Source organism: Miscanthus floridulus, chromosome 13, assembly GCF_019320115.1.
Source record: "Miscanthus floridulus cultivar M001 chromosome 13, ASM1932011v1, whole genome shotgun sequence".
NCBI classification, from domain to species: domain Eukaryota; kingdom Viridiplantae; phylum Streptophyta; class Magnoliopsida; order Poales; family Poaceae; genus Miscanthus; species Miscanthus floridulus.
The window spans coordinates 62,362,705-62,369,443 of NC_089592.1; positions in this window are offsets into that span (position 1 = coordinate 62,362,705).

Below are 6,739 nucleotides of genomic sequence, written 5' to 3' on the forward strand. Positions count from 1 at the left end.
CATCGAACCATGGCTAGGGCCGATTCTACGAGGGATAAACACTCAGCGAGACTCTAGCCATGTCGATCAATGGAGGCAAGCAGATTGTCATTATCAATCCGCCTCATCTGATGGCAAGGGGGCTGGCGGCAAGCCATCAACGAGGAAGGCCCTGAAGGCTGAACAGAGTCGGCCCTGTTCCTCGAGGCAGCGAAGGCATCATGGGATATACCCTCCTGATGACGAAGGCTCTGACGCAATGATGTAGACCCGATGAAGACCTTCTCAAGAAGCCTCTTGCTGTTCTCCATGATCTCTGACCTATGGAAAAGTAGGGACTATGCTAAGGGTGCAGAAGGTTTGAGGCAAAGTGAGTTATCCTTAGATCAACTGCCGAGGCCCGTTTATATAGCCCAGGGAGGCTAGAAGATAGATTTCGCTAGGGGTGTGAGGTTGGAATCAAAAACAGAAGCGGAATGGTGCTCTAGAAGTTCAGGAGATGGATAACCGAGAGATAACATATTCGAACTTATCGTTTTCCTAAGTTACGAAGCATCATGGGACGGATGCAAAGAATTTGTGTGGATCAGAGATCAACCCCACCAAGGCTTCTTTTGGATTGAAGGGAGTCCGAGTCCCCATAAGGCTGAGGATTGTCATAAGCCAAGTTACATCGGCCCATTAGTAAGATTATGCCAAAGAAAAGGAAAAGCCGCCTGACTAGCAGATGCCCAGCTGATTTCTCTGGGAAACCGCTGGAAAGAAGCTTGTGTTTTTCCCAATAAGCATTTGATGGAACAAACAAGGGAAAAGTGTCCACACATTCTAGCCCTTGCAATCACTAGAACAGCTCTGCGAGCCTGGTAAAAAGACGCATGCAACATCACAAGACTTCTCCTAGCCGCAGCAGCTGATTCTCTTGCCCAACAAGGTGCTAGAATGAGCGACACAATCACCCTACGCACAAGAATTCTTCTAACCACTCAAGATCTTCATAGCAATGAGATGAACCATGGAGGGTCTGGTGAAGTCAGAGCTCGAGAGGGCAGGAAGAAGAGAAACATAGCTGAATAGTTGAGTTGCTCTCGCCGGGGTTGGATAGGCATTTTATAGCTAGCCTGGGAAGATGAATCCAAGTGCCCATGAAACAGTGATGCTCTTGTAAGAAGTTTTGAGGCATGGGCTCGTGAATGGACGCAAGCGGCGACAAACAGTGGACCCGGATCAAGGTTCTCTACCCATGACTATGGACCAATCAGGGATGCAGACATGATAATTTTGGAATAAAATTACTTTTATCCCAAAATTGGGGGGCAACTGTTTACACCGGAATTTGGAAGAAGGATCTTAGAAGCTCGGGAGCTCCCAAGATCATGACATTAGGGGATCAGTTGCGTGTAGATCAAAACCAGCTGATTTAGATGCAATGCTAGAATCAGCTTTCTTCAGATAGCGTCAGCAGATAACGACGGAGGCTATGATCGGCGCTGAGACGAGACATGCTGGACTCTACAAAAAGAGAAAGATTAGAGTTCAAGTTATCTTAAATTAGGAATGTTTTCATTATGCCAAAGATTGTATTAAGTCATACTCGAGTAGGGTTTGTTTTAGGCTCTAGGTATAAATACCAAACCCCAGCTATTGTAAGAAAGCAATCAATCAATCAAATACAAGTCAATTACTTTTTTCGGCTCTAGCCACCCCTTAGGAGTAGGAGTAGAGTAGATCTCGGCGAGTTCTTCGGCAAGTACGACTGCATAGATCTGGTCGACCTCCACTGCTTGTTGTAAGTACCGTCATGGTTTATACCTCTATTCGTATGGCTGCATCGATCCGGTCGACCCCCACTACGGCTCTGGTATAAGCTAGTTATCGACTCTTGCCAAATTCAAGTATGGCCTATGTGATTCTGCCTCACACCCCACTGCTTGAATTGGATCAAGGTCAAGTTATCGGCTCTATCTTAGAGTGGCAGTCTTTGGTAGATTCATTAAGTTACCGATATTGCTTATCGCTTTCATTGTTTATCTAATTACAGCAATATCACTCTGCCTGATTAAGATTGATCTGAATCAGCCTTATATCTTGTTTAACTCATCGTTTGCTAATCTAAAACTGATCTAATCTACATCTTAAGCGATGAGTTATGTTTTTATCGATTGTTTTGCATCAATCTTAATCGTGCATAGCGTGCGGTCAAGGCATATTCGATCTTGAGTAGATCTATCGGTTAGCGAGAGCCATTTCATGGCCCGTCATCATGTCCTGTGGGATTTTGCCTCTCACCCCACTGTTGGCACCATGGAGTGGGGATCGTTGGTCGATAGATCCGCTCCTAAGAAGACATGACCTTAATTGTGCGCTATGCCTAAATCGGTTGTTTAGCCAATATCGAATGCTTTCACAAACAGTTCACATCATGAGATCGTTGAAGTAGAGATAAGTTGAAAGATGTGTTAGCCCCATGATCTTGTTATTGTATTACGGCCTGCATGATTCTGCCTCATGCCCCACTGATATTAGTAATGAGTTAGGGTCATCGAGTCTATTGTTGTTTTATAGCCTGCATGATTCTGCCTCATGCCCCACTGGTCATGGCGATAGATGAGATCTAACATGTTCATTAGATTTATCTTTATTAAATGATTAAGTGATGTTGAATTGTTTCTTTATATAAAAAGGAGTTCGGTTACTCGTAATCATTGGCTCAGTATGGACCGATCATCATTGATATCTTATTGCTATTGATTAATATTCATTTAAATGATGTTTATCCTGAATGATAACCGATTCTCCTCACACGACCCCATGAGCTCTAACTGACTTATTCTCATGAATATACTGGAATCGGCTATTTAGCCGATTTCCTTACATATCGGCTCTCATAGCCGTACATTCGGGACTGTCTGGCAACACCAGCAAGTTTTGCCCTTAATTACTAATGAACTTTCTCTCCTTGTCAATTGTAGGGTCAAATTGACTAGCACGCCTCGGGAGGATTGCGTAGGATCAACCACCCCTGCGCTGAAGCTAGGCAGATCTGCTCCATCGAGCGGACCCTTCCGGCTTGCTGCGTGTGTCCTCGGCACGGGACGAAATCCTGTGTTGACACACTCTCAAGAAACCAACCAACTCAACCTACAATCAACAAGGTAAACCTCGAATGGAGTAGGAGCACCAATTGGGAGCGGATGAAACCGCCACTTCTGTAAATCCCGCAAAGGAAATCACAAGAGCAAATGGGTAGAGATCTCTCTCAATATTTGTTAGCACACAGCTGAACAAAGGGGGGTTCTGTATTTCGATTATCAAAAGTCTATTTTTTTGCTTAGGAGTACATGGATATTTATACTAGGAATAGCCCTCCTAGATAGGTATAAACACGAAAAGGAAAAGAATTGGTTGGCTATGTGAACAAGCTTCCACAAAATGAGTTTTTGAGTAGTTTATGTGTGTCTGTTGGTCTTCTACGCAGTCTTTAGTGTTTTGGCAATAACTCCATCTTGAAAAATCCAAATGATGTGTTGTAGGTTGCGTTGGAAAGCTAACTTGATAAGATTTCACACCATGTATAGCATGCACCACGAAACATTGTAGAATTGTATAGTTTAATATTAGAAGTTATACCAATATCTTGTCCCGAGAAGACTGTTAACCCTCTGAGCAGTCTACACTAAAACTGGTCAGATCTGCACTAAAACTGGTTGGATCTGGTTTGCCTTGAAGCATTAGAAACTAGATTTCACAAGCTTTCCAAAAAGTCCTCATTGACCTCCATAGCCTTCGGGAATAAAAAGTTATGATATTTTCTTCTTTACAGTTCTGTCAGTTTCAAAAGGTCTGACCAGTATGTACTAAGCTGGTCAGATTTCATTAGTTAGAAATCCAAACTAGTCAATGTTAGCATCATTGGAAAGTAGACTCGACAAGCTTTCGAAAATGTGCTCATTCACCTTCATAGCCTCTGGAAATCAAAAGTTATGAATATTTCTTTCCGACTGTTCTGTAGGACTGGTCTCGTTCAAATGTGGTTCTTCTCTGTGGTCATCATCTTATGTGTTCTTGCCATTCTCTTTAGTGAACCTGAGCAACAACAACGTGCATGACTTAGGCAGTATATAATTCTCATTAATATTAAATTGAACTTCATAAAGTAGTGCGTTCACCTCTTGTTGTAGCTTCTTTGCTCGACTACGTGTAATTGGCGATGTCATCGTCCTTCGATCTCAATGAAAAACCCTACTTCACCACCTAGACGTTCACCGCTACACCAATCTAAAGCTGGGCAGCAGCCTGCACCATGGTAGCCCCCTGATGAACGGCTTCAGTCACCATGGCTCGAAGGTGGACCGACAGAGCTCGGAGATGCTCGTCTGTGGTGACCAAATTGTCCATTGTTTCCATGGGGAAGGCCGCGTCACAGGTGGCTTGCACACATAGCTATAGGGTCTAGACCCACGTCCTCAGTTCCATAAGAAGGTTCATCATGTTATGCGCCTACTCCTTGACCATCACCTAGTCGGCTCGTGCCTGGGAGGCCTCATTCTAAAAAACTTGAAGTGCGTTGCTCGTGGCATCTAGCTCACCGCATAGCATCGTGGCGTTTAGCTTGGATGATGACAACAACGCTTGGACCTTGCGGTAATCCTTCAATAATTGATGATAGTTTGTGTCGTCTAAGTATTCATGCTCTTCTGATAATTCGCCCACTTCAGAACCAGAGGGTTGTGCAGGGACACATGGGCTCGGTGGCGGTGAGCGGCGATAGGACCACTCTCCGGCAACACCAGGGGAAAGCCCCACAATCGGGGATGGCGCTGTCATGGAGAAAGCGCTGCACAATACAAGCCTCATTCAAGCCCATATAGGATAAGGGGGAGAGCGATTGGATTGAGAATGCAAATGACTTATACCGAATAGACAAGCGCAGCATGGCATGGAATCACGGGTGGCTACCCCATCGATGGATGCCTCACGGGGACGCTTTCCAAACGTGACCATGGATGAAGAACCGGGCTTTAGGGCCAATGAGGCTTGGGATGTCGTCACACCCACGTTCACCTATTGAGAAAGTAGGCACATTCCAAATATTAGTTAAATTAAACAACATGAACACATACTAGCTAGTGTGAGCATTGCTCGCATATTCTAGTTAAATGAAGATAAGCAACATGAACAATGATACGATGATGATCCACCTTCAAAGGGGGATTTGGTGGTGGGTCAGAGACCATGCTGACGAGAGGTCCATCTGTCAGAGGAGGATTGCCGACGTGGAAGGTATCTAGGGCCTCCCCATCGCCATGATCCTACGTGGACACTCCAATAGCTATCATCATCAGATCGTATACCTTCGTCGTGCCCTAGAACTCCCACTGGGGGTGGCCCCTCATCTTCAAGGGGAGGACCCAATGGCTGAAGAAGGTATGGATCACCCTCGGTGCCGTCAGTCCCCAGTCCTTCAGATCCTCGATTGCATCCAGCAATAAGTGCAAATGCTATTGTTCCGATAGGGTTTGCGGCCTCGACCACAATTCCAGCATGTCAGGACGTAGCCGATCATGAGAAAAATTTGATAGCGGTGGCTGCTCATTATTGCGGACGTAGAGCCACCCATGCTCCCATTCTAGGTCTGTGGCATAGTGGCGGTCAAGGCTTAGGTAGCGCTCCTCCAATCTAGGACGAACTTCGATCGAGGCGCCCCCCATTGGACAATGACGATGCCAAGAGGATGCTAATGGAACCACATAGAAAGGAAACCACCATAGATCATAATGGGTAGGTATTCCCAGGAAGCCCTCACACAACATGATGAAGACCGAGAGGTGGAGGATCTCCTCTGGGGTCAAGTCGTGGAGGCGGAGCCCATAGTAGTAGAGCAACCACCTCAGTAAGGGGTGTGCCGGTAGCCCAAACCCAAGAAGGTGGAAAGGGATGAAAGAGATGACCTCATTTTCCTTAAGCCTTGGCTCCACTTCGCTTCTCACCAGGACTCTCCACCCGACCTCCTCGGTGGCCTCCAGGATCACCCCCCTCTCTCGCAACTGGTCGAACTCAGCCCGGTCAATAGACGACCTCATCCACTCCACCATGGTCCTAGCAGGAGGCATCGGTGGTGCAGTAGGGTGGAAGGCAAAAGCTTTGGGATGGAATTAGGAGCTCTGGAGAGAGTAGGCAGTAGGTATAACCTTTCCTCTCACGCCCTTGTCTCTACTGCTATAGTTTGGGGGCTATCGACCACCCCACGACCGAGACATTTGTGTGGGCGGGCGGTGGGGCTTCACCCCATCCCGTCAATGTGATGGGCCATGAGGCGACATCCCCTGCCATAACAAGCTGCTGACGCCACCCACGTGCGTGCGCCTATGTAGGAATGTAGGAGCACGTCGTCCGGGTAGTCAAGATTTCAGATGGTCAGACCTTGTGTGATCCTGTGAAGTAGACAGTGCGATCTAATCCACGCAGTGATGATAGTCAAGGGGCAAACTGAGGGATTATTTCAATTTCTCTTGGTTTGCAGAGGCACGCACTAGATTATAAAATCCAAATTCTAATTAAAATTATCTTTGATGCATGGTTCTTGCAAGTTCAACAAATCTTATCAAATAAACAAAAATAAGATGAGGTGGCTTCAACACAAATCAAAGCCACTCATGACTACAACTACTAATACAATGTTGTGACTGAGTACACTCCGTAGGCAATAGTTTTACTCATAACTCTATACTGTATATTGTCCGACGAGATGAAATGTGCCGCA